Below are 27,257 nucleotides of genomic sequence, written 5' to 3'. Positions count from 1 at the left end.
GTGACTTTGGGTGAAGGTGCATGGGCTGGAGGCTGTCATGAGGTGGATGGCTGTATGGTGGGTGTGTGGCTGCGTCTGTGTACCTTGGGAGGTGGGCTCACAGACACACTGGGAGAGGACACAGGGGATGTGTGAATGATAGTGGGGGTGGTGACCGCACGTGAACGGGGTGTGGTGGTGGGTGTGCTGGTGATGAAGGTAGTGGCTGACGATGTAGTGCATGCAGGTGTGAGTGGAGACGAGACTGGGAGGGAGGAGGGAGACGAGGAGGAGGGGGACACAGTGGAGGCAGTGGCTGTTGGTATGCCTGCATGTGGATGATGCTTGCGTGAGTGCCTGTGGGATGTGTGGTGCTTATGTTTGTCTGAGCTTCCCTTGTGTGTTGAGGTGTGTGCATGCTGGTCTGATGGTGTGCTTGAGATAGGCTGAGGTACAGGTGTTTGGGTCTGGGTGGAGGAAGTTGGAGGGGGGAGGCTAGAGACAGGGACAATGGGTGCCATCAGTGCAGAGGCCAGAGTCTGAAAAGCTCGCTGATGGGCTGCCTGACCAGAATGAATGCCCTCCAGGTATGCATTGGTTTGTTGCAACTGCCTCTCTACACCCTGGATGGCATTCAAAATGGTAGACTGCGCAACAGTAAGGGACCTGAGGAGGTCAATGGCCTCCTCACTGAGGGCAGCAGGGGTGACAGGGGCAGGGGCTGAGGTGCCTGGGTCGAAGGAGATGCCCACCCTCCTGGGTGAGCGGCCACAGGGCAAACGCTGAGGGGCTGCTGGGAGGGAGGTGCTGGTAGGGGGTGGCGGATGTACCTGTAGATGTGGGGGGCACAGAGGGGCCCACCCCAGCAAGGGAGCTCCCATCAGAGGAGGAGTCCGTATCGCTGGTCTCAGCTTCTGTCCCTGCCGTGGAGCTCCCCTCGCCCTCCGTCCCACTGGTGGCTTCTGACTCCGTTGTCTTGCCCTCCATGGCCATGTGGGATGCAGCTCCCTCCTGCTCCGGTGCCACTGCTCCTTCGTCTGATGATGCTAATGCACACAAGCACAGGGAGACCACAAAAAGGGGGGGAAATAGAAGAAAGACATGTTGAGTGCATGCATTACCGCTACCGTTGGCGGACACTACAGACATAGAAGCCCCCTGCACTACGCTGTGCACTTGGAGTTCCCCAATCAATTCCAGGGACATGGTTTACAAGGCTATGCCTGATTGCTGCACACATGGACGTCACAGGAGCCTGACTAGGTGTACTTGGCTCTGTACACAGGTGGGGTGGGGTGCCACAGGACCTGCCTTAAGAAGGGACCCTGCCTCCTAAAATCGCCCTGGCCTAGGGGAACCCACAGCCCACGTTGGGAGGCCTTCCTCCACTGCGCGCTAAATCAGCTGAATGAGAGTGTACTCACCCCCTTGTGGCTGCTGTGATGCCCTCAAGTGCCCATCCAACTCCGGGTATGCCACCGCCAGGATCCTGAACATCAGGGGGGTCATGGTGCGACGGGCACCCCTCCCACGTTGGGAGGCCTTCCCCGCCGTCTTCTTGCTCCAGCGGCGAATGTCCTCCCATCTTTTCTGGCAGTGGGTGCTCCATCGGTGGTAGACCCCCAGGGTCCAGACTTCCTTGGTGATGGTAGACCCCCAGGGTCCAGACTTCCTTGGTGATGGCATGCCAACTATCCTTCTTCTGGTGGGCACTGACCTACACGAATAGTACAGGGGAAAAGGAGAAGATATAAGCACCCACACTGTCACAGTCATTGGCCCGCAACCCTACCCCTTGCCATGTCGCACATGCACTCACCGTCCTTTCAACCACGCCTCATTCTCCCCCCCCATTTTTCATCCACACCGCTCCAAACAGCCATTGCCCATACAGCATGCTCAGAGTGTACTCACCTGTTTGTCTAGAGGACCGTAGAGTACTGTGTACTGGGGGAGGACCCCATCCACTAGTTTCTCCAACTCCTCCGTGCTGAAGGCAGGGGCCCTTTCCCCAGACACACGAGCCATTGTCTCTTCCAGACTGAGGTCACAGCAGCACTTGCAGTGTAGGTCCTCTCCTGTCGAAGATCAGGTATCAAGTGATTGAACAGAGAGAATGGCGGTCAAAATCGTCATTGGCTCCTGGGACCCATAGGGTCCAATGTTAACCAATGCCAGGCATATGTCGATTTTGAACATTTTTCATATAAACTTGTGTTTACGTACCTCAGTGTTGGTTGACTCTCTGCTCGCTGTTCTCCTCCATAGAGCACGTCCGCTGGGGCAGGTGAGGAGATGGCTGCATCCTCCGGTGTACAGACCGCTGGTGGACCTGTCAACAATGGAGGAGCGACATGTGATCATCACCTACAGACTTGATTGTGCCACAATCCAGGAACTGTGTGCCCAGTTGGAGCCAGACCTGATGTCAGCTATCCGCCATCCCACAGAAATCCCCCCTCTAGTGCAGGTGCTGTCAGTACTCCATTTCCTGGCAAGTGGGTCTTTTCAAACAACAGTGGCCATAGCATCAGGGATGTCCCAGCCTATGTTTTCCAACGTGTTGTCCAGAGTGTTGTCTGCCTTGCTGAAACACTTGCGGAGCTACATAGTTTTCCCTCAGGTGGAGGATTTGCCTACAGTGAAAGGTGACTTCTGTGCCCTGGGACATATCCCCAACATCATAGGTGCCATTGATGGGACACATGTGGCCTTGGTCCCCCAACACTGGAGTGAACAGGTGTGCACAAACCGGAAGAGTTACCATTCGATGAATGTGCAGATGGTGTGTTTGGCAGACCAGTTCATCTCCCATGTGAATGCCAAATTTCCTGGCTCAGTGCATAATGCTTACATTCTGTGGAATAGCAGCATCCCTTCTCTGATGGGGCAACTCTAGAGGCACTGTGTGTGGCTATAAGGTGAGGACATGGACCCAATACAGTGTGACTAGGTGTCTGGGTCTGGGGGTGTCCCTATGAGTTAGTGTGTGTCTAACAGTTGTCCCTCGATATTTGCAGGTGACTGGTTACCACAACCTGTCATGGCTACTGACCCCAGTGAGGAATCCCAGGACAAGGGCAGAGGAACACTACAATGAGGCACATGGTCGAACTAGGAGGATTATAGAGAGGACCTTCAGCCTCCTTTAGGCCAGGTTCAGGTGCCTTCATATGACAGGTGGTTCCCTATTCTGCTCACCAAAGAAGGTGTGCCAAATCATCGTGGCCTGCTGTATGCTTCACAACTTGGCTTTGCGATGACAGGTGCCTTTTCTGCAGGAGGATGGTCCAGGTGGAGGTATTGTGGCAGCTGTGGAGCCTGTGGACAGTGAAGACGAGGAAGCAGAAGAAGAGGACATAGACAACAGGAACACGGTGATCCAACAATACTTCCAGTGAGACACAGGTAAGAAGACAACACTGCCTGCTACATCTGTTTGATCCTTCTACCTCTCATCTGTCTGTCATTTTCACACAGTGTATGGACCCTGAGTTGTCACTTTCCCTTTCGATTTCACGGGGGTCTTCGCATCGTTCTCTGTCTTTGTTCTGGATCTCAGGGACCACTTGCGGGGTGGTTCTCCATCTGCAGGGGGTGGGGTGCTGGTGTGGTGGTCCTGTGGCTGTGCCTCCTGTCCACTAGCGCCAGTGGAGGTGGTGGGCAGTTCATCGTCCAGGCTAGTGTCAGGGGCCCCTTGTTGTTCCACAGTGTCCCTCCTGGTGTTGACGAGTTCCTTCAGCACCCCTACAATGGTGCCCAGGGTGGAATTGATGGATTTGAGTTCCTCCCTGAACCCCAAATACTGTTCCTCGTGCAGCCGCTGGGTCTCCTGAAACTTGGCCAGTACCGTTGCTATTGTCTCCTGGGAATGGTGGTAGGCTCCCATGATGTTGGAGAGGGCCTCGTGGAGAGAGGGTACCCTGGGCCTGTCCTCCACCTGTCGCACAGCAGCCCTCCCAGTTCCCCTGTTTCCCTGGGCCTCTGTCCCCTGAACCGTGTGCCCACTGCCACTGCCCCCAGGTCCCTGGTGTTGTTGGGGTGTGCCAAATCATCGTGGCCTGCTGTATGCTTCACAACTTGGCTTTGCGATGACAGGTGCCTTTTCTGCAGGAGGATGGTCCAGGTGGAAGTATTGTGGCAGCTGTGGAGCCTGTGGACAGTGAAGACGAGGAAGCAGAAGAAGAGGACATAGACAACAGGAACACGGTGATCCAACAATACTTCCAGTGAGACACAGGTAAGAAGACAACACTGCCTGCTACATCTGTTTGATCCTTCGACCTCTCATCTGTCTGTCATTTTCACACAGTGTATGGACCCTGAGTTGTCACTTTCCCTTTCGATTTCACATATGTGGGTCCCACTGTGTGACATCTGCTTCGCTTCCTCATGGACTAGAGCTGTGTGACATAGGTATATTGACAATACAATGGATATAGCATTTTTCCCAATTATTGCAAATACACATTTTCGAAAGCACAGACTGACTCCACATAGTTTTGTGATTTAAGGGTGCTTATTTAAGTGCTAAATAGTGGAGGGGGTTGTAAAATGGTCAGTGGTGATAGTGGAGGAATGTCCATGGCAGAGTCCAGTCTATTAGTCTCACAGGTGCATTGTCCAAAGGGGCATAGTAAGTGAAGCTGGGGCATTTTAAGGATGGACAGGGTGACAAAGTGGGACAGAAGGATGACAATCAGGGTGGTCTCATTTCTTGGCGGGGGTCTTGGCATCGTTCTCTGTCTTTGTTCTGGATCTCAGGGACCACTTGCGGGGTGGTTCTCCATCTGCAGGGGGTGGGGTGCTGGTGTGGTGGTCCTGTGGCAGTGCCTCCTGTCCACTAGCGCCAGTGGAGGTGGTGGGCAGTTCATCGTCCAGGCTAGTGTCAGGGGCCCCTTGTTGTTCCACAGTGTCCCTCCTGGTGTTGACGAGTTCCTTCAGCACCCCTACAATGGTGCCCAGGGTGGAATTGATGGATTTGAGTTCCTCCCTGAACCCCAAATACTGTTCCTCCTGCAGCCGCTGGGTCTCCTGAAACTTGGCCAGTACCGTTGCTATTGTCTCCTGGGAATGGTGGTAGGCTCCCATGATGTTGGAGAGGGCCTCGTGGAGAGAGGGTACCCTGGGCCTGTCCTCCACCTGTCGCACAGCAGCCCTCCCAGTTCCCCTGTTTCCCTGGGCCTCTGTCCCCTGAACCGTGTGCCCACTGCCACTGCCCCCAGGTCCCTGGTGTTGTTGGGGTGTGCCAAATCATCGTGGCCTGCTGTATGCTTCACAACTTGGCTTTGCGATGACAGGTGCCTTTTCTGCAGGAGGATGGTCCAGGTGGAGGTATTGTGGCAGCTGTGGAGCCTGTGGACAGTGAAGACGAGGAAGCAGAAGAAGAGGACATAGACAACAGGAACACGGTGATCCAACAATACTTCCAGTGAGACACAGGTAAGAAGACAACACTGCCTGCTACATCTGTTTGATCCTTCTACCACTCATCTGTCTGTCATTTTCACACAGTGTATGGACCCTGAGTTGTCACTTTCCCTTTCGATTTCACGGGGGTCTTGGCATCGTTCTCTGTCTTTGTTCTGGATCTCAGGGACCACTTGCGGGGTGGTTCTCCATCTGCAGGGGGTGGGGTGCTGGTGTGGTGGTCCTGTGGCGGTGCCTCCTGTCCACTAGCGCCAGTGGAGGTGGTGGGCAGTTCATCGTCCAGGCTAGTGTCAGGGGCCCCTTGTTGTTCCACAGTGTCCCTCCTGGTGTTGACGAGTTCCTTCAGCACCCCTACAATGGTGCCCAGGGTGGAATTGATGGATTTGAGTTCCTCCCTGAACCCCAAATACTGTTCCTCCTGCAGCCGCTGGGTCTCCTGAAACTTGGCCAGTACCGTTGCTATTGTCTCCTGGGAATGGTGGTAGGCTCCCATGATGTTGGAGAGGGCCTCGTGGAGAGAGGGTACCCTGGGCCTGTCCTCCACCTGTCGCACAGCAGCCCTCCCAGTTCCCCTGTTTCCCTGGGCCTCTGTCCCCTGAACCGTGTGCCCACTGCCACTGCCCCCAGGTCCCTGGTGTTGTTGGGGTGGTGGGTTAGCCTGGGTTCCCTGTAGTGGTGGACACACTGCTGCTTGACGTATCCTGGGGACAGAGGTATGGGCCCGCTGGGTGGGTGCTGTGCTTGTGTTTCCAGAAGGGGAGGCTCTGTGGTGGCCTGTGCCAGTGTGAGGGGAACCGACTGTCCCGAGGGCCCAGATGGGCCGGGCTGGTCACCTAGATCCAGTTGGACAGAGCTGCTGTCATCACTGTCGGCCTCTTCTGTGGGTGGAGTGGACATGTCTGGACCCTCCTGTCCGGTGACGTTGGGTAGGGGTCCTGCAGGGGTGTAAAGGCATAATAATTGCATCGGTGTGTGCCATGGTGTGCAATGGGTGGGTAACCCTGTACCCCAGTGCTTGCATTCCTGTGTAGGACCTTGTGTGATAATGGTTTAGGAGGGTGTATGGGTATGTGCAGTGGCCATGCTTTGGTGATGGGTGTCCATGCTTTGGTGTTACATGCAGGGCTTCGGTTTGGGATGTGTGGTTTGTGATATTGGGATATACTTGAGGAGTTGGAGTGATGGGGGTGAGGGCTAGGGTGGGGGTATGTGATAGCATGCAGGTGGGTGGGGGATAAAGTAATGAAAGATTTGACTTACACAGTATTGAGTGTGTGGGAGTGGTGTGTGTATGTGTATCAGGTGTGTGTATTTGTAATTGTCCAATGTGGTTGTGTTTTGTAAGTGTGTGTGTATTTTGAGCGCGGCGGTGTGTACCGCCAATGGAATACCACGGTTAAAAGACTGCCGCGTGGATTCGTGGGTCGTGATAGTGTGGGCGTATAAACTGTCGGCGTGACGGTGGAGGTTTTGTTATCGCCAGTTTATCACTGACCTTTGGTGTGGCGGACTTGTGTGGGTCTCTGGATTTTGGCGGATTCCGAACTGTGGGTCATAATGACCGTGGCGTAATTCCGCGGCCGCAGCGGTGTGTTGGTGGGCTTCTGCACGGTGGTAAGCGGCTTTTACCGCCAATGTTGTAATGACCCCCATAATGTGGTGTGTGTGTAGCTCCGGAATGCCCCATTGCTGTGCATGCTTGGGAAGATTGGTGGCCAAGGGTTCTATAGCTATGGTGAACAGTAGAGGAGAGAGCAGACACCCATGTCTAGTGCCCCTGTGTATGGGGAATGGGTCTGAGATGGTTTTCCCAGTCTTAACTCGAGCCGATGGGCTGGAGTATAATGTTGTGATCCATGCTATATACCCTTTGCCAAATCCCATTGCACCAAGCATTTTGCTGAGGGAGTCCCAGCTCAGTGTATCGAACGCCTTCTCTATGTCTAACGATATGGCTACTCCACGATGGTAGGTCCCTAAATTGCTGTGCAATATGCAAAGCAGTCTCCTGATGTTCAGGAAGGTATTTCTGCCCGGTATAAATCTGGACTGATCTTCCTGCATCAGTTGCGGAATAAATGGGAGGAGCCTATTAGCTAGTCTTTTCCCAAGCACTTTACAATCCGTGTTCAACAGGGAGAGAAGGTGGTATGACCTGACATCAAGAGGATCTCAGCCGGGCTTCGGGAGCACAGCTATAAGGGCCTCATATAAAGAACCCGGTAGTCGCCCACTGTTGTGCGCTTCATTAAACACATTGAGCAGGGGCTGCAAGAGGTGGCTCGCCTGTGTCGCATAGTACTCTATTGGCAAGCCATCTGTGCCAGGCTCTTTATTTCGAGCTATTTGGGTCAGTGCAAGACGTATCTCTTCCAAGCAGATGGGGCCATCAAGCACATCCGCCTGTTCCAGCTGCAGTTGCTTCAAAGGGAGAGAGTCTAGAAAGCTAGCTACTCTCCCTGTTGGGGGGGATGCATATAGTTTCTGATAGTAGGTATAAAAAGCGTCATTAATCCCCGCTTAAGTATTCACTATCTCGCCAGAGTCCATGCTGATTGCCCCTGTGGGTGAATGCTGGGGGGCATCTCGGACCAGCCAGGCCAGCAGGCGGTCCGATCTGTCTCCCTCTGCATATTGTCGTGTCATGTAATGCCTGCAATCATGTTTGCCTAATCTATCATCAGCCTCCCTATGTCTGGCCCGCAAGGAGCTAAGCTCCCCAGGTGACGCCCCATCCCTAGCCGCAGTAACCTCCCCTGCCCACATTTTAGACTCCAGATCAGCTAGCTCCCGAACCAGTACCCGCCGGACCCCCACAGAGGCGGCCATACAGTGGCCACGTACCACCACTTAATGTGCGTCCCACTCTGTCGCCCGGTGCATCGTCGTGTTGTTGTTGTGCAAGAAGTAAGTGGATAAGCATGTGTGCGAGCTCTTCACGAAAGGGGGGTCAGATAATGCCTCTACTTGTAAGTGCCACGTAGGTATTTGTGCGTTCGTGCGGCCCCAACCTAAGACCACTCGTAGCGGGTAGTGATCTGATGCAGTGCGTGCCAGATAATCAGAGCCATGAACCTTATGCACCATTGTTGCTGGTGCCAGAATCAGATCAATTCTAGTGTGCAGGTCATGGACGGGAGAGTAAAAGGAGTATTCACGCTCTGTTGGATGTCCCATTCGCCATTTATCACATAAGCCATTCTTCACTCTCCAGGCCTCAAACTCATGAGAAATATTCCTACTAGGTGCAGTCGGCAGGGGGGGGAACGAGCGGTCAAGCTGAATGTCAAGGACACTGTTGAAGTCACCCCCCCATAGGCTCTCTTCAGCAGGATCACGAAGCAGCCCAGCTGTCGTCATATTTAAGAAACTTATTTGATTAATGTTGGGTGTGCATAGTGCCACAAGGGACAATGATGCGCCATCAAGATAACCCTTCGTTACTACATATCGACCGTTGGGGTCTACTTGTGTATGGTCAACCACGCAGGGCACTCCGGGGGCAATCCAAATCGCCACGCCCCGGCGAATGATGAGGAAGTGGTACCAAAGGTTTGGCCTTTCCAGCTAGAGCGTATTCTCCCTAGAGTGAACTCCGACAAGTGTGTTTACTTCAGCATAGCTATATGCACTAGGTGGCGCTTCAGGTATGCGTCTATACGCTGTTGCATTCGTGATGTGGCCATTCCCCAAATATGTTTTTCTTTCTTAACACAACACAATACTGGGCCAATTGTATATCAGGATAGAGCTCTGAATTATTTTATTGTATTTTTTTTCTCCTTCTTGCTACATTCTGATGAACTACTGTGTTCCATGCTGGAGGGCTTCATTGGGCTCCTTTGCTCCACCAGGTGAAAAAAGTACCTTGAACATACGCTTGACATATTTTTCCTATGGGGTCCTACTGGCAGAGGAATTTTGAACTGTGAATTACTTTTGAAAAAGTCAATGTAAATAATGAGGTCAGCAAAGCGTCTTGTAAGAGGGAGTACATGACGCCAGTGCAGAACAGCAGAATGAAGAAAAAAAATGAAAACCAAAAACTGTAATAAGAAGAGCCTTGCTGCGACTTCTGCCAAGCCAGGAGAATAAAATCTGAAAACATCCTCTCCTTTTTGAAAACCTGGAGTCATTCTCAAATGCCTGAAAACTGAAAATATACTGCCCTTCCTGAAACACTGGAAACATCCTCAAATGCCAGGAAAACTGGAAACACCCTCTCAAGCTTCCCGAAAAGTTGGAAACTGTCGAAGGCGTGTGTTATAATGTGTAAAATTACAGACATAGGCCCTCATTCCGACCTTGGCGGGCGACTACTGCCGCCCGCCAGACGGGAACCGCCAAGTGGCCGTCATGCGGCCACTTTACCGCGGCCCACATTCTGACATTTCCGCCGGCCCAGCGGGAATGAGGCCGCAACACAGGAGCCGGCTCCTAATGGAGCCGGCGGTGTTGCCGCTGTGCGACGGGTGCAGTTGCACCCGTCGCGCTTTTCACTGTCTGCGATGCAGACAGTGAAAAGCAGGCCGGGGCCCTGTTAGGGGGCCCCTGGACACCCGTTACCGCCAGCCTCTTCCTGGCGGTGTACACCGCCAGAAACAGGCTGGCGGCAAGGGGGTCATAATCCCCAGGGCAGCGCTGCCCTGGTGGATTATCACCGCCGGGGGAAAATCGGCGGGACACCGCCGTTCCCGGTGGTGCGACCGTGGCTTTACCGCCGCGGTCGGAATGGGGTTTGAAGCACCGCCAGCCTGTTGCCGGTGCTTCCGTCATTCAGGGTCAAAATGACCCCTATAATCTATTATTATGTTTTATGCTAGATATAGGGGGTTATTCCAACTTTGGAGGAAGTGGTAATCCGTCCCAAAAGTGACGGTAAAGTGACGGATATACCACCAGCCGTATTACGAGTCCATTATATCCTATGGAACTCGTAATACGGCTGGTGGTAAATCCGTCACATTTGGGACGGATTACCACCTCCTCCAAAGTTGGAATAACCCCCATAATCTATTATTATGTTTTACACATACTAGACTATTCCCCCCTGCTTGTTTCCCCTTCCGGTGTTCACTTGTTGGTATAATCCTTCAGTTGAGAATAAAGCCTGCTTTAGAATGTTGTAGTTCTGGATGTTCTAATCTGTCAAGCAGGTGACGGAGAGAGCTGGATGGAAGTGGAGAGGGAAGACACATAATGAAGACCACATTTTAAACTTCTTGATGTGTCATCTTTATAAATGGGTGAAATGGTCAGTATCAAAACCACTGTGCCTTTAGGGATCAAAGATTCAGACTTCAGTGTTAGATTAGAAGGACTGAACAGCTGGAGGGGGTGGGCGAGCTTGCGAATATTAACAGGCAGAAGGTGGAGAGGTTGAGACCTTGGTATGCATGTATTAATAAGCTAATGAAAGAGAGAATATCTCTAAAGATGTACCCTCTCTTTGGGTCTGTGTACACTCTCCTTGGTGTCTGAGCTGCTGGAGAACAGGGCTTCCAGCACTACACTGGCAAAGAGCTCTATCCTTGATGAATCTATAATTAAGCCAACAGACCCAAAAATCCAGAAAGAGTCTTGAGCACCACAAGAGAACATATCCTTTTCCTTCCGACCAGAGATTACTGCCAGGGCAGGTCGCAATGGTTCAATTAAGATATTTATCTCTAAGTGGAAAATACAGAGAAAACTATTGATTTAAGTAATATGAATTGTGAGCCTACTTCTCAATCAGCTGCTGAAGGAAATCAGTGAAACATTAAAAAGGGAGAAAAAGGTACCCTCACTTATCAAAAAGGCACAACAGAGCATTACTTTGAAGAAGGGCACAAAAGTGTATCTGCAGAATGCTTTCAGCCATGGTCACATTAATGGGAGGGGACAAGGGAGAATATGCTTGATGAATTTTGGAAAGCATGAGCAAGCCAGATACAAGACAGTTATCCATTCAGAGATTTAATAGCTAAATCCATATGCACTTATGCAGCAGCTGTGTCAAATCTATACACTCCGCTAGTGTCCCAGCAGTTACAAACCCTTTATGGTAAGACAAAATGAAGAAGGACTTCAAGACAAGGATCAAACTAGTAAAATAATCATTGAGACAGGAGATTCAATAGATGCTAGCTATGCAACTTAGGAAACTCTTAAACTGAGGAAGATGAACACATAGGGGGTCATTACGACCCCAGCGGTCGGTGTAATAGTGGCAGTAGTACTGCCAAGAGGCAGACGGTACATACCGCCATATTATAAAGCCAAACTGCCAATGTAACACACCAACCGCCACGGAGGTAATGACCACCGTCACTAGGTCACCTATGGCAGTATGACCCCACCCAGCACCATGGTTTCCGTGGCTTCTGTACTGCCACGAAAACCATGGCGGTAGGCACTATCAGTGCCAGGGAATTCCTTCCCTGGCACAGATAGAAGTCTCCTCCGCCCCCTCCCCTTCCCAGAGTCCTCCCCCACCCTCCCCCTCTCCCACCGTACCCTCCAACATCAACACACCTACACGCACATATATACACACTTATACACACACACTCATACCCAAATTCACCCACTCATGCATACATTCATACACACACACAGCAACACTCACTAACATACATTCTAGCACACACACAATCACACGACACAACATACACTCATACCCATTCATGCACACAAGCATTACACACACCTCACACCCGCATGCACGCACACAAAAACAGTCACACACACCCCTGTTAGAGAACCCGACTTACCTGCTCGCAGGGGGTCTGCCGGCAGGAGATGGAACACTGTGCTGCTGCCAACAGCAGCCTCACCTTACCCCCGTCTGCCGTCATATTTGTAGCTGGAATTTCGCCAGCGTTCTGGTGGAATTCTGTCTACAGCCATATTTTGGTGGACGGTTGGTAGCCATGGCGACAGTATGTTGGAGGCTGTCACCGTGGCAGCATTTACCGCCAATGTTCTATTGAGGGCCATAGCTTCTATTTCAGAACTGAGCCTTCAATCAGAGCAAAAACACCAGGGCCCATATTTATGGGAATTGGTGCAGGGCAGGGCCACAAGTCTTCTTGCGGAGCTGCCCTACGCCAATTTTAAAGGGCAGGAATGCACCTTATTTATGAAATAAGGTGTATTCATGTCCTTTCCGCTTGCATTGAAACATAATTGGCTGCAAAGAGGCCTGTGTTGCATGCTGTAATGTTTTTGTTCAGGAAGGGACACAAAGCAATCCCAAGAGGCATTTTTCACTTTCTATGTGTGCTGTAGAAAGATGGAAAAAATAAGAAGAAATTAAAAATATTTCACCTTGTTACACCTGCTATGGGGAGGTGTAAGGCAGTGGCAGAAAAAAACTTGAGGTGCCCTCCTGCAAAGTACATGGAGGGCCCCCTCTCCAGACTTACTCAAGAGCTCTCAGGCCAGGGTATTGTGCTGAGGGGGGCCCATCGTCTCCGGGGCCCGTTCGCACAGCAGGGGCTGCGGGGTCCTTTGTTGCACCACTGGCCTAAGGTTTTGATGCTATCTGAGGTTTACGTGATTAAGTAAATCTGGGGCAGCTTCAAAAACCATGGGTAGTGCCTGGGAAAACCCACTGCAAAGCCCATGGAACACCTCCCTAGTGCAGAGTAGAGCAACTCAACAACTTGTGTTGCTTTGTCTTACGCCATATCTTTGAGGCCATGCAAAGCCATGCAAAGTGGTTTGCCTGGCCTCATAGATATGATTGAGAAGATTGCTCTGCCAGAGCATCAAAATAAGCTATGCTCCGGCGGTTTAACTGTCCCGTAAGTTCTCATTAAATTAATGAGGCCACTGGATTTGGGAGACAGGATCACATGGATTGTGGCTACTAAGTAGAATTCCACACCACATAATGCCTGTCACCCTAATCCAGGTTCTCGGCTAACTAGCAGCGCCTAATCTCTGGCCGAGATGATTGTGGCAACTGGGCGCATGACAAGAAGCCTCCTCAAGGGAATTGTAGTCGATCAGACCCCATCACTTGCTCTCAGTTACCAAACAGTCTCATGAAGGCAAAGACAACAGAGGCAGAATATAGTTCAATAAGGATTTATTGACGTAACTGCAACTTAGATAAAAAGGTATGTATTGCAATAACTAGGATGATAACACACAATAAAAGCAAACAGGTGACGAAAAGAGTAAACACAAGAATAGTCCTACCATACTGTCACTAGGAGTGATGTATAAATTTCCCCTACCTACACTATGTCTGAGCACAGCGTGGTAAGCCTAATCTGCCCTTTGGGATTCCCCCCTGGGGTACACCATCCCTCATACCTGGAGGAAGAAGCCTGTAGTCTAGAGAGACACCGTCCCCGTGTGGATCAGGGATCCAGCCGTCTAGGCAAGTAGCTGCAGCAAAGCAATCAGCATACAGTCATTGTTATCGGGCTGGAATCTCCCTCTAACGTTTCTGGGACAAAGGGGTGTTTTTATAATAAAACATTTGACATTCTAAGAAAGGGCCCCCACGTATGAGTGTGTGTTTTCTGTGAATGTTGGAGACACAGCATACTGCGTTTGTCAGCAACCCTATCGGACTGTAGCCTTGGAGAAAGCACAGAATGAAATAAATGTCCTACTAAGAAAGTAATGTTTGCCTAGGCATAAGTACAATGAGATAAAGACAATAAAACAGCATCACAAATAGTGCTATTGCTAGAAAAGTAAAGCAATGTTGAATAAAATGTAACTGGGTTAAAGTGCACAGTGGCAGGCCTAGTCCGCATAAAAAAACATGTCTAAAACATGGCTAAAATAGCTGTACAACACACTCCCCTTGCCGGTCAAAGGTGGTGGTTTAAAAGCTTAAGAAGAAAATAAAAATCTAGTAACTCTTACGGTAAAAAAACTTATATGTCTATAGTGACAAGTTATGACACATAGAGGAAGAAAAAAGACAATTTGAACAAGCCAAATTCAATAGTCAGTGTCACTTTGGAAATCACCCATTACATCTGAGACAATTGAAGCCCGGAGATGTTCTACTTCGGCAGGTGATAAAATATCCAGATCAAGTCAAAGGAGAGTCACAGAGCACTCGTGTTTCAAAGCCTAAGCTCCTGCTGAGGCAGCAAAATTCCAGCTCATGCCCTCAATAGAGTTAAGAGTCGCAGAATCCATAAAAGGCAACTAGTAAATGGCTTCCCATAGCAAACGCACCCTCAACTTGCATGTCTGACAATGAGCCCTCATCGATAACATCAACAGATCAGCGCTGCATAGAAAGACAGACTTTCAGTGAGCATTCAAAGAAGCACCAGAGGCATCGAAACGCAATCCAAAACCGCTCTGAAAGACAAAGACCAGTCACACTTCAGTCGTTCCAGGAGTGGTGATCCAAAATACTGCATCATGCGTTCACAACACAGTTGTGCTGTTGGTAGCACTTTCAGTACTCCTTGCTGTGACGGGACAGCCATTGCACAGAAAAACTAGCAACAGCAAAATGCCACCTATTATAGTCCAAGTAATCGGAAATTCCCCCAAAACAATAAAAAATATAGAACGTGTGGCTGATTGTATTTAACCGAATATGGAGGAGAAGGTGTGAACAAAACTAAAACCAGCATCCTTAAAAAAGTGGGCAATTCCAGTAGTACTGGACGCATTAAATATTTGTCCCATGAGTTCAACAAAGAGTCAAACTTTGAGGTAAAAAGGGACTGAATCTCTGCCCATGACCTCGCAATCTGAAGCACATAGGTCTCACGTGCAGATGTAAGTGCCACATGTTTTTGAAACAATAGAGCCTTTAGTCTGCTCAACCTGTCAAAATTCACATCAGAAGTAGCAATATGAGACCAAACGTCTGCTACTCCTTGAAACTACGTAGGGGGAAAAAGGACATTCCCGCAGCATGTAACAGTTTGGGAGACCGAAAAGACGTAAGCTATTCTGGCTCAAATTCCACAACAGCTCTCAATGTTAAGGAGCACATAGCTGCCATTGGAAAGGGACTGGGACTCCCTTCAGATAACAAGCCAAATGTGCAGCAGAGGCATTACACACCCTGTGCAAGGACAGCCTTTTACAAACCATTGAATGGCTCACAGAAGTCTCACATTCACTACCACTAAGAAATACCTCTTTCATGCCATTGAGACATTTGTACGAGAAAGGAAGCTCCCACACTTAGGCCCTGATTCTAACCCCGGCGGTCTTCGACCGCCGGGGCGAGGGTCGGCGGGAGCACCGCCGACAGGCCGGCGGTGCCCCGCAGGGCATTCTGACCGCGGCGCTTTGGCCGCGGTCAGAAAGGGTAAACCGGCGGTCTCCTGCCGGTTTACCGCTGCCCTCCGAATCCCCCATGGCGGCGCAGCTTGCTGCGCCGCCATGGGGGATTCTGACCCCCCCTACCGCCATCCTGTTCATGGTGGGAAAGCCGCCATGAACAGGATGGCGGTAGGGGGGGTCGCGGGGCCCCTGGGGGCCCCTGCCGTGCATGGGCACGGCAGGGGCCCACGTAAGAGGGCCCTGCAAGGTATTTCAGTGTCTGCCTTGCAGACACTGAAATACGCGACGGGTGCTACTGCACCCGTCGCACCTTCCCACTCCGCCGGCTCGATTACGAGCCGGCATCCTCGTGGGAAGGGAGTTTTTCCCTGGGCTGGCGGGCGGTCTTTTGGAGACCGCCCGCCAGCCCAGGGAAAAACTCATAATACCCTCCGCGGTCTTCTGACCGCGGAGCGGTATTATGGGGGCGGAATTCTGGCGGGCGGCCTCCGCCGCCCGCCAGGATTAGAATCACCCCCTAAGTGTATGTAACTATCTCCCAGTCTTTCATATCTGCCCATTGGAATGTTTTTCAAACAGATGTAAATTGAAGTTTTGAAGTGGCAAGATTTATAACCCCATGTATTAGCCATTCAGCAGATGGTATTTGCGCCACAGTAAAAGGCAACTTTTCCAACCTCTCAATATTCAACATAACATATGTTGCTTCTTTCTTAGCCATTATTTGTTGCTGTCGTTAAATTAAATGTAGAAAAATCTCCCTTGCCTTTATGTGTTGCCAAGGAATGTGACCTGCTCTCAATGTTTGTAGTGTTCAACCTGACTGCATAGTGGATCTTAGCTGACTTCGTCCATGTTGCAAAAATGATACATCACTCTGTACTATACCTATTACAAAGGATATAGGGGGTAATTCTAACCCTGGCGGTCGGTGTTAAAGCGGCGGCCAACCCGCCAACAGGCTGGCGGTAAAAAATATGGAATTCTGACCCTGGCGGGAACCGCCAACACAGACAGCCACTTTAACACTCCGCCCGCCACGGCGGTACAAACAAACAGCGCGGCGGTCACCGCCAACAGCCAGGCGGCAGACAATGTACCGCCCACACTATCACAACTCACCAATCCGCCACCTTTTCCGGGGCGGGAGCACCGCCGATAAAAACACGGCGGAAACAGACTACGAACGGGAAAATGCTCACCACTACGCACTCCAGGAGGAAGGAGGACAACATGGAACCCGAATTAAACATCCTACCTGCTCTCGTCTACCTTCTCATCTACCACGAGTACGAAGTCCGGCGCAGACGACAACGGTGAGTACTGCACCTACGACACACGGGAGGGGGGAGGACGAAAGGTTACGGGCACACACATATGCGACCCCCCCCACCCCCAACTATGTACACACCAATGCAGAGCAACAAGTCACAGTGACACCACCCAAACACCCCTGAAAAATGCTAGGACATAATCAAATTTGGAATAAATATTTATGTACCAAAAAGCTCCTGAAAATTATCATACAACCATGAAAGATATTCACAAGAAAACAAATGACATACACATCAGTGTATAACTGAAGTAACAAGTCCTGCACATCCTACGAATTCATCATGTCCGTGGGCCAAAGTTTTGAGAAACAAGGGCAAAGCCCACACAGGAGACCTGAGTCCTTTGGAGAGAACACTGCAGGGGCATCAGATGTAAAAACTACAGGCACCTCAGGGGGAAGGGAAGGGGGGGGCACCACAGCCACATGAGTCCACGACGCCAGATCCACGAGGAGCCACCATGCCCACTGTACCATCCTGGGGAGTGCAAAGCCACAGTCTCTCAATGTCTCTACAGTGGGTGGGCTGCCCACTGTACCATCCTGGGGAGTGCAAAGCCACAGTCTCTCAATGTCACTACAGTGGGTGGGCTGCCCACTGTACCATCCTGGGGAGTGCAAAGCCACAGTCTCTCAATGTCTCTACAGTGGGTGGGCTGCCCACTGTACTATCCTGGGGAGTGCAAAGCCACAGTCTCTCAATGTCTCTACAGTGGGTGGGCTGCCCACTGTACCATCCTGGGGAGTGCAAAGCCACAGTCCATCAGGTGGATGACAGTCTCCACTGGTCAAGGAGGAGGCATGGTGGGCACAGTGAACCATAAACAGTGATTGAGACGGCGGTGCCCAGCGGAGCGGTGTTTGAGAAGAAGGGCCCAGCGGAGCGTGCTTGAGACGGGGGGGCCCAGCGGAGCGGTGCTTGAGAAGAAGGGCCCAGCGGAGCGGTGCTTGAGACGGCGGGGCCCAGCGGAGCGGTGCTTGAGAAGAAGGGCCCAGCGGAGCGGTGCTTGACAGGAAGGGCCCAGCGGAGCGGTGCTTGAGATGAAGGGCCCAGCGGAGCGGTGCTTGAGAAGAAGGGCCCAGCGGAGCGGTGTTTGAGAAGAAGGGCCCAGCGGAGCGGTGCTTGAGACGGCGGGGCCCAGCGGAGCGGTGCTTGAGAAGAAGGGCCAAGCGGAGCGGTGCTTGAGACGGCGGGGCCCAGCGGAGCGGTGCTTGAGAAGAAGGGCCCAGCGGAGCGGTGCTTGACAGGAAGGGCCCAGCGGAGCGGTGCTTGAGATGAAGGGCCCAGCGGAGCGGTGCTTGAGACGGCGGGGCCCAGCGGAGCGGTGCTTGAGAAGAAGGGCCCAGCGGAGCGGTGCTTGAGATGAAGGGCCCAGCGGAGCGGTGCTTGAGACGGCGGGGCCCTCTTCAGCTGTGCCTATCCTCACGGCGGGTCCCTGTTCAGCGGTGCTCCTCTCCACGGCGGGCCCTGTTCAGCGGTGCTCTTCTCCACGGCGGGCCCTGTTCAGCGGTGCCTATCTTCACGGCGGGGCCCTGTTCAGCGGTGCTCTTCTGCACGGCGGGCCCTGTTCAGCGGTGCTCTTCTGGATCGCGGGCCCTGTTCAGCGGTGCTCTTTTCCACGGCGGGCCCTGTTCAGCGGTGCTCTTCTGCACCGCGGGCCCTGTTCAGCGGTGCTCTTCTCCACGGCGGGCCCTGTGCAGCGGTGCTCTTGTCCACGGCGGGCCCTGTTCAGCGGTGCTCTTCTCCACGGCGGGCCCTGTTCAGCGGTGCTCTTCTCCACGGCGGCCCTGTTCAGCGGTGCTCTTCTGCACCGCGGGCCCTGTTCAGCGGTGCTCTTCTCCACGGCGGGCCCGGTTCAGCGGTGCTCTTCTGCACCGCGGGCCCTGTTCAGCGGTGCTCATCCAGCAGGTCAAGGGAGCCAGACCTGGCCTGGACTCCCTGCTCAGTCGCCCTCGGACCGTGACGTTTCTGGACCCTTCGGGGACGGCCTCCTGGCCTCCTTAGTGTCCTCCTTCCCAGCTGGGATGTGACATGTGGGGTCCACCTTCTCCGCGCTCCTGCTGCCCTTCCGCTCCTTTGATGGGGCTCTCGGGCCCTTGCCTCCCCTAGATGGTGTGGGTGGTGAAGTGGCCGCACATTGCTCCTTGGGGGGCAGCCCTGTCGGTCCTCGCACTGCGGCCCTTGTTTTTGCGGGTCCTCTTGCCGGGGGGAGGGCTGGACGTGTCCTTGCTGCTGATCGATGTGTCACTGCTGGCAAAGGGTGGGCTCCAGAACCCATGCACAACAGTGACACCCGAAGCTGGGCTGGTGGTGGCTGCGGTGCTCTTGGGACTCTTTGCAGATGGAGGGGGGAGCTCATCGGAGGGAAAGAGGTCAAGATTAGCCATGAGAAGTTTTTTAGGGCCAAGGTAAAGGGTAGGAGAAGTGGAGATGGAAGTGGAGGAAGAGGAGGTGGTTGTAGGAGAGTCAGGTGTGCTGTCATTGGGTGAAGGTGCTGGTGCTGTAGGCTGTCGTGAGGTGGATGGCTGTTGGGTGGGTGGCTGCCTGCGTTTGTGTGTCTTGGAAGAGGGGGTGACAGACACAGTGGGAGAGGACACAGGGGACGTGTAAATGGCAGTGGGGGTGGTGACTGCACGAGTGTGGACTGTACTGGAGGGTGAGGTGGTGATGGAAGCACTGGCTGATGTTGGGGTGCATGCAGGTGTGAGTGTAGACGTCACAGGGAGGGAGGAGGGAGACGAGGAGGAGGGGGACACAGAGGTGGTTGTGACTGTTGGAATGTCTGCATCTGGGTGTTGCTTGGGTGAGTGTTTGTGGGATCTGTGGTGCTTGTGTTTGGATGAGCTGCTCTTGGGTGTTGAGGTGTGTGCAGGCTGGTCTGATGGTGTGGATGGGATAGGCTGAGGAACAGGAGACAGAGAAAGGCTGGAGGCAGTAAGAAGAGGGAGGCTGGAAACAGGGACAATGGCTGCCGTCAGTGCTGAGGCCAGAGCAGTGAACGCTCGTTGATGGGCAGCCCGACCCGAATGAATGCCCTCCAGGTACGCATTGCTCTGTTGCACCTCCCTTTGCACACCCTGGATGGCATTCAAAAGGGTCGTCTGCCCAACAATGAGCGTCCTTACCAGGTCAATGAGCTCCGCACTGAGGGCAGCAGGGGCAACAGGGGCAGGGGCTGAGGTGCCTGGGGCGAAGGAGACGCGCGCCTTCCTGGGCGAACGGGCACGGAGCGAAGACTGAGGGGCTGCTGGGAGGGCGGGGCTGGTGCGCTGGGTGGCGGCTGTACCTGTAGAGGCGGGGGGCACGGATGTTGCCGCCACCGCTAGGGAGCTCCCATCCGAGGACGTGTCGTTGTCGCTGCTCTCACCAGCGGTCCCCGTCGTGGTGCTCCCCTCGCCCTCCGGATCACTGGTGCCCTCGGTGTCTGTTCCTGGGCCCACCGGGGCCTTGTGTCCTGCAGCTCCCTCGTGCTCCGATGCCAAATCTCCTCCGCCTGATGATGCTAATGCACACATGCACAAGAAGATGAAGAGAAAGGGTGGGGGGAGAAAAAAGAAGACCAGGTTGAGTGCATGCAATGTCAACACCGTTGGCGGAGAGGACAGACACAGGAGCCTAATGCACTAAGCCGCGCATTCGGGGTACACTACTCAGTACTACTGACTAGGACAACAGGCCAAGAGACGTCAAACGCGCACATGGGAGATGCTGGACCTTCAATGCCTGTACTTGTCACCCTACAGAGGTGGGGGCCGGGGGCACAGGGCCATGCCTAAGGGAGAGGACTACACTACAGAAAGCGCCCTGGCCTAATGTCACCCACAGCCCTCCTCCCCCACCCAGACGCCTCCACTGCGCAGAAAGATAGGAGAATGTGCTGATACTCACCCCCTTGTGTCTGCTGTGATGTCTTAAAGCGCCCATCCAATTCAGGGTAGGCCACCGCCAGGATCCGGGACATCAGGGGGGTCATGGTGCGACTGGCACCCCTCCTAGGTTGGAAGGCCATCCCCAGCAGTGTTTCTGCGGTCTTCCTTGTTCCGCGGCGGATGTCCTCCCACCTCTTGCGGCAGTGGGTACCCCGTCTGTTGTGGACCCCCAAGTTCCGGACTTCCTTGGCGATGGCACGCCAAATCTCGATCTTCTGATGGGCGCTGACCTATTTGACATGTACAGGGTGGAAAGGAGGAAATCATCAATGACCTGCATGTTAGATGTGATTGGCCCCCCCCACCAACTTTGCCATATGGCACATGCTCTCATCTGTCGGGCGTTGCACTCCTCATTCGCCCCCCACCCCACCAACTTACATCCACCCCAATCCACACAGGCATAGCCCATTCCATGTGCACCCGGTGTACTCACTTGTTGGTCTGGAGGACCGTAGAGTAGCGCATACTGGGGGAGGACCCCATCCACGAGCTTCTCCAACTCTTCAGACGTGAAGGCAGGGGCCCTTTCCTCAGTCGCAGCAGCCATTGTATCTTCCAGATCGAGGTCACAGCAGCACTTGCAGTATAGGTCCTCTCCTGTGGATGATCAGGTCTCGAGTGATTAATCAGATTGAAAATGGCGGTCACGCCCGCGGCGGTGCGTACCGCGGCGGTGCGTACCGCGACCGCCGGCGCACATCGTCATTGGCTCCTGAAACCCATAGGGTTCAATGTTAACCAATGCGGCTTTGCGCCGCGGTCTTCGACCGCCTACCGCCACGGTGTGCCCCGCCAGCGCATTGACCTCACATCCCATTGTCCCACTTCACAGGTCAGGCAGCCGCCATTTCAAGGGCTTACATGGCTTAATTTTGACTGCGACACACAGGCCTAGGCCTTGCATTGCCAAACATACACGCCTTTCAACCCATTGCCATTCTTTAACTGTGCAAGCTGTCTGTACGTACCTGTGGTTTGCCTGACTCTGTGCTCCATGTTGTCCTTCCTAGGCACCGTCCGCTGGGACTTGCGAGGAGAAGGACAAATCCTCGCGTGTACCGACCGCTGGTGGACCTGTCGACAATGGAAGAACGCCATATAATACTTCGATACAGACTTGACCGTGCCACTATCCATGAACTGTGTGCCCAGCTGGAGCCAGCCCTGATGTCCCCCATCCGCCAACCCACAGGGATTCCCCCTCTGGTGCAGGTTTTGTCAGTCCTCCATTTTTTGGCAACTGGGTCATTCCAGACCACAGTGGCCATGTCATCTGGAATGTCTCAGCCTATGTTTTCAAAGATTTTGAGCAGAGTGTTGTCTGCCCTGATGAAACTCATGCGGAGCTACATCATTTTCCCAGAGGAGGGTGACTTGCCTACAGTGAAGGGTGATTTCTATGCCCTTGGACATATCCCCAACATCATTGGTGCCATTGATGGGACCCATGTGGCTTTGGTACCCCCAAAAGACGATGAGCAGGTGTACAGAAACAGAAAAAGTTATCATTCGATGAATGTCCAGGTGGTCTGTTTGGCTGACCAGTACATCTCCCATGTAAATGCCAAGTTCCCAGGGTCAGTGCATGACGCGTATGTGATGCGAAATAGCAGCATCCCCTATGTGATGGAGCAGCTACAGAGACAACGTGTGTGGCTAATAGGTGACTCTGGTTACCCCAACCTGCCTTGGCTACTGACCCCAGTGAGGAATCCCCGGACCAGGGCAGAGGAACGGTACAATGAGGCCCATGGGCGAACTAGGAGGATCATCGAAAGGACCTTTGGCCTCCTGAAGGCCAGGTTTAGGTGCCTGCATATGACTGGGGGATCCCTGATGTACTCACCAAAGAAGGTGTGCCACATCATCGTGGCCTGCTATATGCTTCACAATCTGGCATTGCGACGTCAGGTTCCTTTCCTGCAGGAAGATGGTGCAGATGGTGGTGTTGAAGCAGCTGTGGAGCCTGCGGAGAGTGAAGAGGAGGAAGACTCAGAGGACGACACAGACAACAGGGACAGAGTAATAGAACAGTATTTCCAGTAGCACACAGGTAATAATCACCCATGCCATTTTACATTTCCTGAAAGCCTCCTGCATCTCAACTTTGTCGATTTCCCCCCAGACCTATAAACATGATGTTTGATTTTCCCTTCCCTTTTCTGTGCTGTATGAGCCACTGCGTGACCTCGGCTTGGTTGGCCCATGGACTAATGCTAAGTTACCTCGGTATGTGTAATTCACAATGTTAATAATACGTAATTGATATGTAATGTGTCATACATTTGTAAATAAGACAGGCTGAGTCCTGATTGATTTCAGTGCAATGTGTGATTTATTATTAGTGCATAGATATTGGTACATGATAGTGAAACAGTGATGGGTGGGGGTGGAGTAATGTCCATGGCGGAGTCCAGTTCTCAGTCTCACAGGTGCATTGTCCATATGCCTGTGGCAGGATGGAGCAGGGGCAGTTCAAGGTTTGACAGGGTGGCAATGTGGAACAGTGGGAGGACTTCAGGGGGTATGTGATGCTGGCGTGGGACTTGACATCCTACTCTGTCGTTTTTTTTGATCTCAGGCTCCTTTTGCGGGCGGTTGTTGTTCAGCAGGAGGTGGGGTTCTGGTGGGCTGTCGTTGTGGTGGGGCCTCCTGTCCACTAGCGCCGGCGGAGGTGGTAGGCTGTTCCTGTTCCTGGCTAGTGACAGGGGCCCTGTGTGATGCCACGTGGTCCCGAAACGTGTCCTCTATACGGTTCAGGGCCTGGACTATGCTCCCCATAGCGGTTGAGATGTTGGTGAGTTGGTCGCTGAACCCCATGTAGCGTTGCTCCTGCTGTGCCTGGATCTCCTGGAACCTGGCCAGTACCGTCGCCATCGTCTCTTGTGAGTGGTGGTAGGCTGCCATGATGGTGGTGAGGGCCTCTTGGAGAGTGGGTTCCCTGGGCCTCTCCTCCCCCCCCTGTCGCACAGCAGCCCTCCGAGTTGCCCTGTTTCCCTGGGCCTCTGTCCCCTGGACGGTGTGCCCACTCCCACTGCCCCCAGGTCCCTGTTGTTGTTGGGTTGGTGGGTTACCCTGGGGGCCCTGTAGTGGTAGACACACCGCTGCTTGACCTGTCCTAGAGACAGAGGCATGGGCCCGCTGGGTGGGAGCTGTGCTGTTGTTCCCAGAGGGGGTTGGGTCTGCAGTGGCCTGTGTCTGGGTGACGGGAACCGACTGCCCAGAGGTCCCCGATGGTCCGGGCTGGTCGTCAGGTTCCTGGTCGACAGAGCTGCTGTCATCACTAGGGGCCTGTTCCGGGGGTGGGATGGACATTTCTGGTCCCTCCTGACCGGTGTGTTGTCGTTCGGGTCCTGCATGGGGTAAGAGGGTATGGTTATTGTTTCTGTGTGTGCATTAGCTTGCGTTTTATGGGTGCCCTTGTCCCCCAGTGCTGGCATTTCCTTGGGGGAGGTGTTGTGAGGGTGTTTTGTGGGGGGGGGATGGGTATGTGCAGTGGTCATGCTTAGGTGATGGGTGTCCATAGTTTGGGGGTGGCATGCAGGGGTTGGTGTTGGGTGGGTTGTGCTGGGGAGACATTCTCAGGGAGGATGTGTGCTGGGGGGTTGGGGGTGAGGGTGGGGGTTAGCATGCTGGGGGGGGTGAAGTGGTTGGCCTTGTACTTACCAGAGTCCATTCCTCTGTGTACTCCAGCGAGGCCATCAGGATGCAGGATGTTGAGTACCTCTTGCTCCCATGTTGTGAATTCGGGTGGAGTGGGTGGGGGTCCCCCGCCAGTCTTCTGCACTGCGATGTTGTGTCGCGAGACCATCGAGCGCACCTTCCCCCGTAGGTCGTTCCATCGTTTGCGGATGTCCTCTCGATTTCTGGGATGCTGTCCCACCGCGTTGACCCTGTCCACGATCCGCTGCCAGAGCTCCGCCTTCCTTGCTATGGTGGTGTGCTGGACCTGTGAGCCGAAGAGCTGGGGTTCCACTCTTATGATCTCCTCCACCATGACCCGGAGTTCTTGGTCCGAAAAGCGTGGGTGCCTTTGTGGTGCCATGGGGTGGTGTGTATGAGGTGTGGGGTGGTGTATGTGATGATGTGTGTGTTGGTGTGTGGTGCTTTGTGCTTCTATGTGGTGTGTGTGATGTTGCGGTGTGCCTCTGTGTGTCTGGCTCTCTGTTCTCTGATGTGTCTCTCTCTCCTTCGTCTCTGGTTTTTGTTGGTAGGGGTTTGTGGGTGATGTGGGTGTGTTTTTTATATGGTATTGGATGTGTGGGAGTGGTGTGTGTATGTGTTTCAGGTGTGTGCCTTTCAAATTGTCCAATGTGGTAGGGGTTTGTAAAGGTGTGTGTATTTTGACCGCGGCGGTGTGTACCGCCAATGGAATACCGCGGTTGAATGACCGCTGTGCCGATTTGCAGGTCATAATGGGATGGGCGTATTTCTGTTGGCGTGGCGGTGGAGGTTTGGTCTTCTCCAGTTTACCGCTGGCCGCTGATGTGGCGGACTGCAGTGGAGGGCGGATTTTCGGAGGTTTTGCAGTTGTGGGTCAGAATGTCCGTGGCGGCTGACCGCGGCTGCGGAGGTATTGTGGCGGCCTTCTGACCGGCGGTAAGCGGCTTTTTCCGCCGAGCTCAGAATGACCCCCATAGTGTTATTTAAGGTGTTATTCAGCCTGACAAGGTGTTAATCCCATTATCTACAATGCCTAATGCTTTCTGCAAGTTTTTCTGATCTATTTGCCTTAACCGGGCAGCCGCCTCTTGTTGGAAAAGCTTCCATATTTCATTAAATGCAGCATGTAAGAAGTGTTTTTTGCTTTGTCTTCTGGGGCCTAACAGGAAATCCTGGTATTCTGTGTTATTGGACAGGAGACTAAGGGGGTCATTCTGACCCCGGCGGTCATGGACCGCCGGGGCCAGGGTTGGCGGGAGCACCGCCAACAGGCTGGCGGTGCCCCGCAGGGCATTCTGACCGCGGCAGTTTTGCCGCGGTCAGATGCGGAAAACCGGCGGTCTCCCGCCGGTTTTCCGCTGCCCATTAGAATCCTCCATGGCGGCGCAGCTCGCTGCGCCGCCATGGGGATTCTGACAGCCCATACCGCCATCCTGTTCCTGGCGGTTCTCCCGCCAGGAACAGGATGGCGGTATGGGTTGTCGTGGGGCCCCTGGGGGCCCCTGCAGTGCCCATGCCAATGGCATGGGCACTGCAGGGGCCCCCGTAAGAGGGCCCCACTTTGTATTTCAGTGTCTGCTTTGCAGACACTGAAATACGCGATGGGTACCACTGCACCCGTCGCACCTTCCCACTCCGCCGGCTCAATTCTGAGCCGGCGTCCTCGTGGGAAGGGTCTTTTGCACTGGGCTGGCGGGCGGCCTTTTGGCGGTCGCCCGCCAGCCCAGTGCAAAAGCCAAAATACCCTCAGCGGTCTTTCGACTGCGGAGCGGTATTTTGGAGGGGGGAACTCTGGCGGGCGGCCTCCGCCGCCCGCCAGGGTGAGAATCACCCCCTAAGATGTTCCTTAACAGCATCTAGTGAGGAGACCTTCATCCAGTGCTGGCATAGTTTTCCTACAATATATCCTATGTCACTATACCTGAGTGTTCTGGGGACACATAGCGAGGGTCTGGCCTATTTATTCTAAAACCCCCTGAGGAGTTAACAAAATGCATATGACGCACATTGGTGTCCACAGGCCACAATAATCATCCACCAGGACTTGAAAATGAAGCATTGAATGTACCATTCTGGACCCATTCATTGAGCTGATCTTTGGACGCATTTATAAAATTTAACAGGGGTGGGAATGCTGGGCGCATTCAATTCCTTCATGTTTGCTAAGCCTGAACAGAAATTAACATGTTGACTTTCCATGTCTGGCAACTTAAGATAATATGACTCAGCATTCTTGACATTGTGCTGAGAAAAATATGTACATTTTTCAATATACGTTTTAGAACTGCCAACTGATGGAGTCGGGCAGTGTTCCCATTGTGTATATTTAAAAGTAGTCTTTGAGGTACTTGCTCTATGACTGTAATAATGTCCATAGTAATTATAACAGAACATGTCACCATAATTTCCTTTAAACTGGTACACATTTTCATTTTCAAATACTGTATAATACTTTAGATCAGACATCATAGCATCAACAGCTTACACATCCCAATCATCAGAAACCACTCCGAGTGTGATCATATCTGTGATTAAAAGTTTACATATGGTATTTGAATGACCTCAGTAGGATCATATTTATTGAATAACACTTTGTCCCAAACAATCCCATCAGGAATTGGTATGGCTGTAATATTCACTAGGGACAAGTCTC

This window comes from Pleurodeles waltl, chromosome 5 (genome assembly GCF_031143425.1).
Source record: "Pleurodeles waltl isolate 20211129_DDA chromosome 5, aPleWal1.hap1.20221129, whole genome shotgun sequence".
Taxonomy (NCBI): Eukaryota; Metazoa; Chordata; class Amphibia; order Caudata; family Salamandridae; genus Pleurodeles; species Pleurodeles waltl.
The sequence above is the reverse complement of the archived record's forward strand: the minus strand, read 5'-3'. Positions refer to the sequence as shown.